General features: G+C 45.2%; 1 protein-coding gene across 2 annotated transcripts in view; it reads left to right on the forward strand.

The window, feature by feature from the left end:
- Positions 1–218: 218 nt before the first annotated feature.
- Positions 219–13,958, forward strand: part of ZRANB1 (zinc finger RANBP2-type containing 1) — a 46,646-nt gene continuing 32,906 nt past the window's right edge. For both annotated transcript variants that reach the window (XM_058028947.1, XM_058028946.1), the window contains exons 1-2: positions 219–304; positions 13,803–13,900. The gene's annotated coding sequence lies outside the window, so the exon portion shown is untranslated. The remainder of the gene's footprint in view (positions 305–13,802; positions 13,901–13,958) is intronic.

Here is a 13,958-nt window from a genome sequence, read left to right on the forward strand (position 1 = left end):
CAGCCAATGGGCGGCGCGCAGGGCGGCAGGCCGCGCTGACGTGCTGCTCGGCCGTGCGGGGGTTTATTTTGCTTTGGGCCGCTCCGGCCGCCGCCATTAGAGGAGCGCGGGCAGAGCCTCCCCCCCCCCCCCGCCGCGCCGAGTGGGAGCGCCCGCGGCCGCGGCAGCCGCGGCGCCTCGGGAGAGACCATGTCGTGAGCGGGGGGGGAGCGCGGGAGGGGGGGGGGGGCGGCGCGGGGCGCAGGCGGCTCCCAGTGCTCCGAGCGTGTTCCTGAGGGACTGAGGGACGGATCCCGGCGGAGAGGTAAAGCCCCTGTGCTCTCAGTGCCCTCCTCGGGCAGCGCTGCAGGACGAGGGGGCGCGGGGGGAGCGGGGGCGAGCTGAGCCGGGGCCGAGCGGGGACCCGCTGCGGGGTCGGGGGGGCTGTGAGGAGGCGCCTCCGGCGCGGCCCCGGATCCCGCTGCGCTCGGTGTCCCGCGTGGAACGGCTTGCTGAGGGCAGGCAGGCTGGCACAGCCTCCCTACAAAGGCAGGAAACTCGGATTTTTTTCTCCCGTGGCTGCTGCTCCGGACCCCGGGCTGTGGTGCCTCAGTGTGCCTGGTGAGATCATGCCTGTGCTGCCTCCCTCCCACTTCTGCCCACCCTCCAGCTCTGATTCTGTCGGTGCTCGGATGTGCCTGTGTGGATCTGCACGCGTGCTGGAGTAGGTGATGGGATGATGGGATGTGTCTGTGCATTTTGGGTAGCAGAACTTCCATGGTATTGCCTGTCCCATCCTTGGAAGTGTCCAAGACAGAATGGCCAGGGTTTGGGATAGTGGAAGGTGTCCCTGCCATGGCAGGGGATTGGAACAAGATGATCTTTAAGGTCCCTTCCAGCCCAAACCCACTCCGTGATTCATTCTGTGATCACCTATTGTCGATGCTTCATCAGAAGTACGGCGTGAGAAGTGCTTCAAAATCGAGCTCGTTCTTTGGGAACCGAAGTCCAAACAAAAATTAGGAAAGTTGAATTAAGGAGCGAGGCAGACCTTGGTAATCCACGCTGCCAGCGCCTGCCTGTCTGCCTTCCCCGTCCCAGACTGCAGCAGCTTCCTGGCAGGATAAGATAAACTCGTCTGCGGAGGTCATGGATGTGTCTGTGAGTCCTTCGGATGTGTCTGTGAGTCCTTCCTTGGGAGTGACAGGATCAGCCTGTCCCCGCAGCGGGCTCGGCTCCCTCGGGAGCGGCGGGTGGCAGAAATAAATGATGGAGGAGCTGGATCCCGGTGTCCCGCACGGCTGGCACTGCCCGGCTGCTGAGAACTTTCTGCTGCCACGGTGACTGTCAGCCGTGGCAATAATGACAACTTTTTCTGGAATTCTTGGGGGTTGGTGTGGTAAACAAACGTTGTTTGACGGGCTTTGTGCTGTGCTTGAACAGTCTCTGCTCACCAGCTGCCTGCCGTGTCACAAGTGGTGGGGCTGGCATGTGAGCTTAGTGCTTTGAATGCGTTTGTTTGGGCAAAAATTGAAAGGTGAGATGTCTTCTGTGTGTGTAGTAACTCCCTCTTTCTCTCCTCAGAGCTCACTCTGTTGCGAGCAGAACCTTTTAACAGTGGTTCAGGAGAGATCTGTTGTAATCAGTTTTGTTTTTCCATCTGCTTAGCGGTCTCACAGAAGAGATTTGTGAGGCTTATTTATTTTCCCTCCCCTTTCTCAGTAGTTACTCGGACAGGGGGGCACAGGTGAGCAGCAGGAGGTGTTCTGCAACTCTTGCTGCCCTCCCTCTGAAGGCCAAGCTGAGCTGGTGTTTCAGCATGTGGAGGCTGGCATTGTCATATGTGAAGGATCACTCTGCTTTGAGTCTGTCACAGCATTCAGAGAGAATAAAGCCTTTGGATGCGTTGCATTTGTGAAACTCTAATTACGTGGTGTAGTTCTCTTGAAGGAAAAAGAAATTGCTGCCTTTACTTTGCTTCTGCTGCTTAAGCAAAGGCAGGCAGGTGGGGGTGACACTGGTGGCACTGTCATCCGTTCCTGAGGAGCTGTGGCTATTAGCATTCTCTCAGAAGTATAATTACAAATATTAATGGAATTGGAATGCTGAGTGGCACAAAGGCATCAACGGGGTTCATCACAGGAGCGTGACTTTAACTGGGGACTAATTGCAGCTCAGAATGGGTCAAGGGGACATTTCTAGCTCTGCGTGTGGCCGTTCTCATTGTGTGTTGTTTGACCTGTAAATTCCTCGGGGACAGGAATTCCCACCCATCTTTGCTGCCCTTTGCAAGAAGGATCTGTAAATAAGCCAGAAGTGTAAGTAGGAAATACTTTACTGATTGAATGGGAGGTTATTTTTAATGCAGTCAATCAAATAATCAAATGTTCTCTCAGGCTCTTTAAAGTGAGATTTACAGGCTCCTTGGTGTGGTATTAAGTTGGGTGTTAATATTTCTCTTTCCAGCTTCTCTTTGCCATATCAGTTCTAGCACAACTTCAGATCAGTCCATTCCCTGTGGTGATGTGCTCCCTGCTAATCACAGCAAAGCATTTAAACTGCTCCTGCCAGTTCTCTTCATAATCTCATGCCCTTTCCTCCCCCCAAAATTTGAAGTCTGGGTTATTTTGGGCTGTTCAAAATTGATGTCAACAAGTAATCCTCAGTGTAACTAGATGGATTATGATCCACAGTCTCCTGGTACTAAAATGGAACTAAACTTTAGTTTGGCAGCTGAAAATGGCTGGCTTAGCTGTAACAGAGTTCTTAATTTTTTTTAAAAATAGTACTATGTGTGAGGAGGGAAACAAGGCAGAGTTGAAAAGATAATTTTTTTTCAACACAGCTGCTGAAGAGTTTGCCATTTCCCTTGTCAGATGGAATAGCTTGGTAAAATCAGTTTAGTAACATGGATAATTGCAACTTTGTCATGTCAGTTGAATGGAATTTATTACACCTTAAAACCATTTGTCTTCAAATTAAGATTTCAAGCATTTGGGATCCAGACACTTTGCTGGTACTTTTCATAGCATTCCTTGTGTAGCTGTCATTGCTTCAGCTTGCACAGGATTGTGACTGTGCTCATTTTTACATCAGCAGTGCCTGGAGCACTGCTGCTCGGTGTAGTTAATTTTTTTGGAGCTTTCTTGAGGTGCAAGATTAATAATTACTACTTTGGGGTCTATCAGCATGCTTTAAAAGAACAACTGTCACACTAAGAGAGTGATAATCTATAATAATATTTATGATTTTGTGTTTCCTTCTTTCGTGGCATAGGCATGTGTTCAGGAGCTCTGTACTCAAACTGGAGCTTTGTCCACCTGGCATTTTTCAAAACAACTTAATTTTCCTCTGCTGATGTGCCATTGATGCAGAAACTCCCTTTGGTGTAGGCCAGGGAGAGGAGAGGTGTGGAGGGGATGGAGCAGGAGTGAGGGCAGTGATGTTTGAGGAGGGAACTCTCTTCAAGGGGGGCTGACATGGAGTCCCTGGTTCAAGAAAGCAGAAGGAAAAGGAGATTTTGTGCAGGTAACACAGTGGAAGCATTGCTGGTGACTGGTGTGTGCAGAGCATCTTGCCTAGGAAGCAGCCACGTTTGCAGCCCTTTTGCATTTTCTGCTGCACAGCAGATGTAATGAAGTTGGCATTTTTCCCTTTGGTTATTTGGGTTTGTCTTGATGGGATCTGTTCTGCTTGTTCTTAAGGCAAGGATACTTCTGCATGGTTTGTTGTCAACAGGTAACAGGGCACTGCACCTTCTCTACCCTGCTGAGAAACCAAAGGGGGGCATCCCTGTGATGCTGCACCCCAGGGTCTGCTCCTGCTGAGATGATTGCTGCTGGGATTTTTCCTGAGTAGCACTGACATGAAGGATGCACAGCTCTTGTCCTTTTTTATAGCTTGATACTCTGTACTTGGTGCCTGGATGGCTGAAGGACAATTGGATAATAATCTGCACTTTTTCTGCAATAATAATAGTAATAATAATAATAATAATAATAATAATAATAATAATAATAATCTGCATTTACATCACTGTGTAAATGACAGATGTACCAAGAAGGAAAGCAGTTGTCTCAGCTGGTGAAAGAAGTGGGCTAGGAAGAGCTAGAAAAGACTGGATTTTGGGATTTTCCCTGAGTAGCACTGACATGAAGAATGCACAGCTCTTGTCCATTTTTACAGCTTGATACTCTGTACTTGGTGCTGGGATGGCTGAAGGACAATTGGGTAATATCCTGCACTTTTCCTGCATTAATAATAATAATAATCTGCATTTACATCACTGTGTAAATGACAGATGTACCAAGAAGGAGAGCAGTTGTCTCAGCTGGTGAGAGAAGTGGGCTAGGAAGAGCTAGAAAAGGCTGGATGAACACCTGTTGTTGTGTTTGTTTGTTTATTTTTATTGTGGTCTACTAAGTTGGATTCCTTTTTTTTCCTTCCTAAGAATGGCTTGCAAATTTTAAATCAAGAACTGTTTTTACTACTGGAGATGACACAGGATTTAAGATCTTTTCAGAACTGAGCTGAAAATACCTGTAGTGCTGAGAGCAAGGTACAAAATGAAAATATCCATGTAAGCTGCTGTCCAGGGAACATGGGGCTGGAAGGATGGACTTGTGTCTGCCTTGGCACATGGAGATGGGGCTGTGATGTGGGATTTGTGTCTGAGCTGTGGCTGCTGGGCCAGGAGGCTGCAGCTTCTCCTCCTGCTGTGCCAGGAGCCAGGGCACGGTGCTGCTTTGTTTTATTTGGGTTCTGTTTGCCATTACTCCTGCAATCAAATCTTCAGGTTTCAAAATCCTCCATGTGGCTCTTTGACTGCACTTGGATTTAGCATCTGGTCCTGAGAAGCTGTTTTTAATAAAACAGAGAAAGTTGGGGTTACTGAGGAGTTTGTGGGCATTAAGAAACTTCAGTAGGGTATGTTTGTTTTCTTGGTAACTTCTACATATTCAGGAGTTGGGGTTCCTGAGCTAAAGAAAACTGTTAGAACTGTGATTTCTGTGACTAGAAGGAAAAATAAACTTGAGTGATGTGTTTTTTCTTTGGTTAGTTGTTATTGTTTTTTTGGGGTTTTTTTCAGTGTATTAGAGCTATTTTGCTCAGTAATCTTTTTGTGACTTTGAATTTACACACACTTTTATAGGTCCACTCATTTAAAAGCTCTGTGGTTCTTGGTGCAGTCAGTTGATTATCTGGAAAGAAAAATGTCTGTCATCAATCTCATAAATGTGTACAATTCCAGCAAAAAAAATAGGAAGTTTGTTTGATGATTGTTGGTTTATGAGAGATTCTTTTTTTGTGGTTGTTGGGACCATAAGTGCACTGTGAGAACTTGACTGGTGGCTGATGGCCTTGAAAGTATTCCTTGAGTCTCCAATCCTCTTCCCAGTATGTGAGCAGGGATCTGTGCAGACAGCTGGCATGTTTATTCCTTGCTGTTATTTCAGGACTCCCCTGGAACAGCCTCAGTCTGCAGCTCCTGGGTTCAGGAGGTGTTGATGATCTGCCTTGGGTTGTGCTGGTTCTCAGTGCCTGGGGAGTCAGGAGTGTTCTGTCCTGGGCTTTGCTGTCACTGACACCCTCTGACAGATGGGCCACTGCCTTCAGGTTTTACCTGCAGAGGCTTCCCCTCACTGGGTGCCTGCTGAGCTCATTTTTGTCTTGCTGAAGGGCTCACATGGGCTGCTGGACTAGTTACTTTTTTATTTTTGACCTCCCCATTACTGTTTAGCTGTGCAGGGATAAAAAGAAATGTCACCTCATGGCTTTAAAAAAGGATTATTTAAAGAAGGTTGTTCAGTGTTGCCTTTAGTAGAAACTTACTCCCACTCCAGAACCTGCTATTACTGTTTTAGAGCTGCTACTCTGCAACTTTCCAGGAGTGCAGAGTACCCTGCAGTGATTAACTCAGAGATATGAAACAGATTACTAATCATATGGTTAAAAAAAGGTGATTTAAAAAAAAAACCAAACTGGTGTCAGTGTCTTTAGAAGGAGTTTGGATTTGTTTTTCCTGTGGTATTTAACATTAGTTCTTTGCACTGTGGTAAGCAGCAGCATCCACACTAGTGGACTTGGTGTGCTGTGATAATGGCATTTTGCTACTATTTTTTCTTTTCTCCTCTGTCTGATACTTTGCTGCCTAGCCAGCATCTTGGGAAGAACTGGATAGAATGAGTGTGGTTTGTTTGGCTCACCCGAGCTGGGACTTGCCTGAAGTGGATTCCAGCAGCAAATCCTTTACCAAAGGCAGTCCTTGGCCGTGTGTGAGTGTGGCTTGTGGTGAATTGGCAGCCAAGTGCCCTGGTGGGTGCTGAGCGTGTGTGTCCCTGTTTCCTTGGCAGCCAGGTGCTTTTCCTCCTCCCCTGGTGCCTGCCTGTGCAGCCCTGCAGTGATTTACGGGCAGCCAGCGCTGAGGAGCTCCAGGGGATCATTGTTGGTTTCTGGGCTGTTTGGGTGACCTGGAAAGGCCCGGGGTGGCCTTGGGCAGCCCGAGAAGAGGCTTCAGATCTTTTCTCGGTCTCGGTGTTTATTAATTGTTTATCTAAAAGATTTTCTCTCGGCCCAACAGAGTCTGCACAGCAGCCAGCCATGAGCACACTGAGAGCCCCCGGGGCGGTCACTTATCTTTATACTCCAAATTACATATACAATATTTATAATTTTTCCCCAATACCTTTCACCCTTATTGACCAGTGCACTTTTAGTAATAACCAATCCCAAAGTGCCAACATCACCACAGAAGATGGAGGCCAAGAAGAAGAAGAAGAACAGGATACGCCCCAATTCCTCCATCTTACTTCTTTAGAGCCCCCTGTACAGAAATCCTAAACCCTGTGTCTTACACTCTATTGGTTAAAGGCTCCCAATATTCCCAGTTAGATAGTGCCTGGGCCAGTCTGACCCTCGCTGCTGGGCCAAAGGCAGCAACTGTGGTGTATCACCCCAGAGATACCTTGGCTTGCTGGAGATTGCAGCTGGGCACTGAACAAGTCCAGGCTTGTTAGGAACCCCGTTTACCTCAGGAGGAATGGCTTCAGGCGATGGTGAAGAGAAAAAGGAGAGGATTCTGCTGGAGGGTTTAATGTCCAGAGGTTTATTCCATGGTTACAGAGGTCTGAACGTGAGCAGCTGCTCCAACAGAACCTGGCCGCATGGTCTGATCACCTTTTAAGCTCAGGGACAGGGGGAGGGGAGGTACAGGTGAGCCCCCAACCAGGTGAGAGGGGCAGGGTCTCAGGGGAAGATGACACCCAGACAGGCCAATGACCCCTGGGCACAGGGGCATCCTTTGAACTTGACCAACCACACCACGCCTTGCTGGAATGTTCAGCCTGACTGACAGGACTCACTCAGCATGGGGGCAAGGGGGAAGGGAGAGAGGCATAGGCACACCTGGGGGAATGACCTGGAAGGCCAAAATGGGACATTACAGCACACCACAACAACACTCTAATTAACCTATCCCTTCACCATTCACCCAGTGAAATCCTCCCATCCTCACACAGGTGTTGTCTCCCATGCAGGATCAAAGTCCAGCCACCAGACACTTCTGGCAACATCCCAGGGCTCCCGAGCCCCCCAAGGGTGGTCTCGGTCACTCTGCACCTCCGTCCTGAGGCGCTGAGATCCCACAGATAACGACAAGAAAATGTTCAAGTCTGGGTGTGATGTTCCTGCCCTTGGACAGGTTGAAGTGTCTCAGGGTTTGATGTCTGTCTGCACAGTGTGTTTGCAGTCAGAGCCTGACATCTGGTTTTCCTCCTGGTGTGCGAGGATGGCTGAGAGCTAAACAAAAATGGGTCTGGTGTTTGAGGCACAGCCTAAACACAGATAAACTGTTTTTGGATTTGACCTCACTTTTTATAAAGAAACATCTTGTTCAACTTCTGTACTTTGTCCAAGGCTAATGCCTTTTAAAAAAAGCAATTTTAACAGTTCTGTTGTTTTATTGTGTATGTTTGTTACTGTAGATCTTAAGTCAGTATTCATCTGTTGCTGTTCATGGTCAAATTCATTAAATGCTGCTGGCTGTATTTATGCAAATCTTCTATCATAGCTCATTATTTTAAGTAATTTTGCTTGGCTTTTGATTAGTATTGTGTGGGAGATGCTGTGCATTATGTAACAGTTAAACGGCTTACCCTTGTTTGCCCAAATGGTTTCTAAGCAGTCGTATTTAGTCCATCCTAACGTGCAGTAACATCTCATCTGGACACTCATTCACTTTTAATTGAGCTTAAAACAAAACAAAAGAACAGCCCTGACAAAGAAAGGGCGCTGATCTGCAAGCTGCTGCTACTGGGTTTTATAGATTATTTTCAGCAGTTAAGATTTCCCTATCTTTTAGCCACAAGTATAATAGAGCTGGATGGAGTTTGACCCATTTGAGATGAGTAATGAATAAAATGCAAACTTGCACCATGCAAATTACACAAGAGGGTTAACTGTAGTGGCTAAGAGCACAGAAATGCTGCATGAGATAAACATTAAAATAAAAATAAAGACAGCAGAAAGAGAAAATGTTTACTATTCTCAAATATCTGTTAATTCTGTAATGAATTTCCAGCTTTTGCAGACACATTTGTTTACATTAAGTTGTAAACCTAAAGTTCATTGTCAGTCTTGTATTTCGGATGTCTCCAAAGATCAGAAACCTCCCAGATGTTTTCATTCTTAGTGCATGGAGCATTAGCAAAATTGGACATCCTCTTGCATGAAAGCTGCATATAAATTCTTGTGCTTATGAAAAGTCAGCAGTTGGGTTGGAAGTGTGAACAGAATATTGAAAAGAAAGCTGAAGCAAAATCAGCGTAATTTTTCTGAATACCATAAATACCTAATAAAGGAGATTTAAGAAGCTTTGAAATGAGACACGAATCCGTAAAGCAGAATGAAAACAATTTTTTATTAATTTTAAGTAAATGAAACCCATCTGAATTCACCCAGTGAACAGACTTCTGAATGTGTTCAGAAATTAATTCTTACTTTCTTGCTTTTTTTGGTTAAGAGAACTGAGTTTCTTGCCATGTGTTTCTATGTGAGAGCTGAAGTTGCCTGGATTTTAACTCATTCCCCACTTATAAAAGTTTAAGGTAGTGAGGCAGGTCATACCTAAAAATCTGCAGTGAGGAGTATTTTTGGTGATCTGGGCTGTCAGAACTGAAGAAAATGTTAGAAGTCACTTACCATGCTAGATTGAAAATATTTTCATTGCAACTGTGTGACTATTTACAGGTTTTTTTTTTCTCATGCACCATTAGTGCTGTAGTTTATAAATTGTGTTGTGATGTGCATGGGAGTGATTGGGTGTTTAATGGAATTGAGATTTGTGCCAGTGTGAGGTGGGTGATGCTTGTCTGAGACAGCAGCCTGGTCCCAGCTCCCCTCCTGGGAGAGCAGAGGGGTCCAGGTGTGTTGGGGGCAGCCCTGAGGATGGGAGGATGGTGCAGGCAGAGCCTCCCAGCCCTGCTGGTGTCTGTTTGCTGGGGAGGTTTCTGGGTTTCTGCATTCTGGGGCTGCTGGGTCCGGCTCCTGCTGTAGGCACTGCTCAGCCAGCTGGTGTTCTGTAAGGAAATCAACATTTCCTATGTAACACCCCCACCTCGGAGAGCAGCTTGCAGAAAATCATTCCAGTGCTCTTTTGCTGAGATGACAGTGACATTGCCTTTTTAAAGAACTGCCCTAACACCCAAAGCAAACTGGGCTTGTTTGTTAAATTCCTTGCTTCAGTGTGTTTGGGCTAATGCACAAAATGCTTCTATGTTTGTGGCTTCACAGTAATCTTTCCATTCTTTGTTATAATACATAGATACTACTGCAAAGCTTCCAGATTAAGTGCTGATCTGATCTGTTTGTTCCATTGACAGGGTCAGGGTTCTTAATTTTATTAAAATTAATTTGAGGAGATGACAGTGGAGCTTATTGTTCATTCCCATCAAACTGCAGAAGCCCAGGTTGAAGCTTTCTGCTTTTAATATACTGATCTGTGGAGGCTTGTACTGAGCTATTGAGAAAGAAGAGCAAATAGCTGAAGGCAGAGTAAGTTTGGTAAGGTAAGAGAAGAAAGTCAGTGAATGTCCACCTTGGAAAATTAAGGCTAGGATTTGTGAAAGGTTTTACTTCTACGCTCCTGAAGTGCTGAATAAATAGATTCTGCATTTGGTTATAGAGATCCCTTTCTTTCAGAAAAAGGTATTTCTGCTTATTGTGTTCATGTGAAATGTTGCTTTAGTGTTTTTAAAGTAAAGAAAGCAGCCTGCCTTTCTTTTTGGAGCAGGCTGTGAGAGGCACAGGGGGGAAGGAGGTGGTTCTTGATTCCCCTTGCAAGCCTTGCTGAAGGCTGGAGCTGGCACCTTGGCTCCCTTTTGCCTGTAAACACAAAGCAGTTTGATTTGAAAATCCATAGGCATGAACCAAATGAATTGGAGGTGGGAGCAGTGGTTTGATTGGTGTGATTATGTAAGGTTTCAGCCAGCACAGATGCCAGCACCATCCCAGCAGAAATCTGTGCTGTGGACTGGTCTAAATCAGCATCTGGCCTGTGTGCTGGGAGGGCTTTAATGAAGTGGAGCTCCATATTGTTCCTTGTTTGAGCCAAAGGAAAAACAACTGCTGGACACAGAGAATAATTAAATTGAGGGAGTGTAGTGTATCATAAAAGTGGTATTTGAGACCTTCTTTGTTTCTTCCCAGTTTGTGTGAGCTGTTTGGTGTTTTCCTGTGCACCCAAAAAGAACAATGTTCTTAAAAATAGAAGCAAAGCAAAAAAAAAAAAATTATTCTAGGTCACCTTTTACAACTGACTACATGTAGTAAAAGGGTGATCTGATAAGGTTTTGATTTGTTTTTTTGTTCTTTATACAGAACTTAATGTATTTTTCTCTTCAGTGTATTGAGTTACTCTACAAGTATGTCCAGAAGATACACAGCACACTGTCTAAACTGATCAACTGGAATTTGTTTGAAGGTTTGTGGGTTTTAGTTTCTTGTCTGCTGGTGCTTTTTGGACATAAAGGCATGCACCTGCACTCCACAGTCACTGTGTTGCTATTTCTCTGTCAGAGGAGGCGCTCTGTGATTCAGCTGCTCCTCTGGGAGGAATCCAAAATAACAAGTTGACATGAAAACAGAGTCAAAGAAGTAATTGGGAAAAAATGTAATGAGCTTCAAACTGCTGTGGCTGGATGGTGATGCTGTATCATCAGTAAATCATAGAGTCACAGGATGGTCTGAGTTGGAAGGGACCTTAAAGCTCATCCTGTTCCAATCCCCTGCCATGGGTGGGGACACCTTGCCCTGTCCCTGGTGCTCCAAGCCCCTTGGCCACTTCCAGGGATCCAGGGGCAGCCTGGGTTCCACACATTGCCAGGGCCTTCCCACCCTCACAGGGAACAATTTGTTCTTGGTACCCAGTCTAAACCTACTCCCTTTCAACGTGAAGCCATTTCCCCTTGTCCTGTCACTGCATTCCTGATGTAAATAAATTGGATGGGTCTGGTGTCTGTGACCTCCAGCTCTGCTCCCACCAGACCCACCTGTGGGAGCCACTGTGGTGGGTAGAATTGGAGGTCAGATCAAGTAAAAAACAGTAAAAAACTCCAATGCTGAATTTCCTCACTGTACTTGGTGGTGGCAGAGCTGTCAAGGAAGAGAAATAGTGTTGCTCTGTTGAGCCTTTTTATGTTCTTTACTTCATAATAACCCGAGGCCTTGTGTTCAGAGGTGGTGAGCTCATATCTCAGGCTTTCAGAGCTGCACATACTCATCCTCTCCAAGAACTATGTCTGAGAGCATCTGCTTTTTAAGTGGCACCAAAGTTAATTGCAGCTAAAAAGCTGATCTTGTGATTTGGATGAAAGCTTTCCTGTAAGGTGGGATGTCCTGAGCTGTTTTCTTTCCTGAGCAGTATCTCAGTACTTGCTTAGATTGTTTTTGCAACCAGCTGCTTTCCAACTTGAGCTGCAATCTCCTTTCCTAGTCTTAATATCACTAAAACAGATGATGTCTTGTTTTCATGCCCATCCCAAATGTGGGTTGGGATTTGTCTGCAGTGGGAACTGTTTTATTTAAGGCCTTACAAACCAGGGCAGGGAAAGAAACCATTTACAGTTACACATACCCATCACAGACTGTATATAGATTTGATGGGAAGCATCAGCTACTCCAACCAAACCAACTTCTCCTTCAGAAGGAATTATTCTCAAGCATTGGAGTATTGGGACAGCCACTTCTGGTGGTCCTTGGTGTCACAATCTGTTGGTGGCTGTGGGCAGGTGCATGGGCAGTGTGCTCCTGCCTTCTCTGTTCTGAAAACCCTGTTCAATTCTCCCGTGTTTCTAACTGCAAAACATTAATTCTTAAAAACCTCTACTGTTTCTAGAGAGAAGAAGCTTATTAAGAAAGTAATTAAAAACCTTATTTTGGGAATTGAGGGAAAAGCTTTGACCAAATGGAATAGATAAATCTAAATCTAGTGTCTAGTGTGCTCTTACAGGAGGCGCTTTGGCAGAGTAAAGAAACTTTTTTCCTTAAAATTCCCAAGTCTTCCTTGGAAAGTCACCTTTAGTAAAATTAAATTAACTTTGTATTCTCCTGTATATATGTACTGTTCACTTACTGCATTCTCCTGTGTATGTATATTCTCCTGTATATATGCATTTTTCACTTACTTTGTCACAGATATGGGGCACCTGCTATGATCCAGCTCCTTTTTTCCCCATTATAAATGAGCATGGACATCTGTCAGGAGTGTTGGAGGGGAAGCAGCAGGAAATGTGATTGCCTTTTCAGCACATTCCTCAGTGTGACACAGTTTTATAATGTAGAGGTGGGAGTGAAGTGCTCTGCAGGCTGTTCAGAGCAGTACTGTGGAACCTGAGCTTTATGAGAGAGCTTTCTGTGTTCCTGATTGCTCCTGGGCTTCCATGCAGCATAAATATGGATTGCTATGGAAAAGGATAGTGCTGCCCTCTCCTCTGGCCCAGCCATGCGATAGCCCCTCATTCATGCAGCCACCTGATCTGCTCAATAGATCACTTGAGCTCTTGGAAAAAACCCATGGTCAGTGCTGGAGTCCTCAGGAGCAGAGAGTAGGAGTAAGGCTGGCAAGTTTCAGTAGAAGGTTCAGCTGTGCCTTGATAGAGCAAGGTGTGTGTGAAGGTATTTCAGTGGAGAATGTACTAACTCATAAAACACTGGCTAATTGGGGAGCAGGTATTAACTAATTTTTAGGTTTAGGTCTAGTTTTGAATTTAATCCTGTTGTGAGTTTTAGTTTCCTTGGCTCTGGGTGGTTTTGTTAGCTGAGAGAGTGGCAATGTGATAAATAAGTGTCAGTCAAGTGATGTGACAAGTTTGTATTTAATGAGTTTTGCCTTCTTAAAAGCAGCATTTTGTTGAGTTTTTCATGCTGGATAACTATTCTGGGGTAAGGGAGGAAATGCTGTGTGTGTTTGTCTGTGTGTCCTTTATCTACCTGCCTCACCCTTTCCCTCTATTATGCCCTACACAAAGCTTTCTCTGCCTTCCCCATCCAAAGTTTCAGATTGCAGTGAGAGTGTTCAGGGATGTTTTGGTGTGAACTTGTTGCTTGGATTTACTTCTTTTACTTCAGCAGATTGACCGCTGGTGTAGCCACTGTTTTTTAATAAATATTGGTTTATTTTAACCAGTCTCTCATGGCCTCAGCAGGTCATGACTGGGTTCAACTGAGTAAATTGGGATTAGAATAGGTGTGGCATTTAATAATTAACTTTCTGGTTACTCAGGTCCAGTAGGAAACGTGTAATGAGTCTGTTTTCATTTTGTTTACAGGAATAGTTATCTGCTTAGTCTCATCCTTCATATTTGGCAATCTGAAGAAAAGGTCTGAGCCAGCATGAAGACAGAATCCCCTCTTCATTAGAGAAAAAGTGAGTTAGAATTGAGCTGAATTCTGAATTTGTAGCATGAAAATACTCTCTTAGCCTG

This window comes from Melospiza georgiana, chromosome 8, assembly GCF_028018845.1.
Source record: "Melospiza georgiana isolate bMelGeo1 chromosome 8, bMelGeo1.pri, whole genome shotgun sequence".
NCBI classification, from domain to species: domain Eukaryota; kingdom Metazoa; phylum Chordata; class Aves; order Passeriformes; family Passerellidae; genus Melospiza; species Melospiza georgiana.